This window comes from Pteropus vampyrus, unplaced genomic scaffold (assembly GCF_000151845.1).
Source record: "Pteropus vampyrus isolate Shadow unplaced genomic scaffold, Pvam_2.0 Scaffold35, whole genome shotgun sequence".
In the NCBI taxonomy this organism is placed as follows: domain Eukaryota; kingdom Metazoa; phylum Chordata; class Mammalia; order Chiroptera; family Pteropodidae; genus Pteropus; species Pteropus vampyrus.
This window is the reverse complement of record NW_011888816.1, coordinates 1,167,796-1,168,804: the sequence shown is the minus strand read 5'-3', so window position 1 is coordinate 1,168,804 and position 1,009 is coordinate 1,167,796.

Below are 1,009 nucleotides of genomic sequence, written 5' to 3'. Positions count from 1 at the left end.
GGGGGAGGCAGGGAAAGAGGGGATAAAAGAGGCTTAAAATCTCTAAAAAGTCAGACTCACTAGAGGTGGGCAAGACTGAAACGCTTTTTTTTTTTTTTTGGAGACATTTAACAACCATAGAATCTTGAATGTTAACAAGTTTCAAAAAGGGAGTTTTCCTTTTCGTTTAATTTTAACATCATACGTTCTCAAGGTTCAGATTCAAAAGTGACAAAAGTGTGTGTTTAGCGCAAAGTTTGCCAGTCACGCAGTTTCCCTCCACAAAGGCAAACACTGTTCAGAGTTTCTATTTAACAAGATCGTTTTCAAACTTTTCAAAAAACCTTTCAAATGCTTAGACGCTCGTTAGAGGCACTGACTTTACACTGGAGAAGAATTTGATGAGTTTCTGCCACTTTTTAGGGAAGCGGTGCTGTTGGCAGACCCTTGTCGTTGAGGAAAGGTGTCCTTTGTGGGGTGGGAATGGAGCTGGGAGAGAAGGCTGGACAGTTGCTATGGTTACTTCAAGCCACCCCTCCCCCATTCCCCACATGTCTCTGCTGGGGTCCAGCTCTGATCTGGGTGCTCTGGTCGGGCAGGCCCAAACGCCCCGAGCCGCCTTAGACGTGGGCAGCCAAAAATATTTTATCCCTGCAATAATGCCACAAAGGGAGACCCTACAGTCCTCTGCTCACTGGCTGTAGAGCTCACGTGGCTCACACGGTGATGATTTCTCAGGATCATCTCTTTCTAGAGCTGCACAAATGCTGTAAAGTCATAGGCCAGCTTGCTGGAGCCGACAGCTAAGTGAGATTGAAGAGGATGAGCAGCTTAGAATTTGCCGCCATCAGCTAGAGAACTGTCAGCTCACAGGTCTCTGAGATAACCAGCTCGCTGATGATGAGACCAAGCCCAAGAGAGGAACTGCTGGGGACGTGTGTCCTCCTCCATGCAGATTTAATGCACCTGCTCCTAGATTCAGACATTGTCATGCAGATCATCTCTCCTGCCCTCGGAATCACCTTAAGTA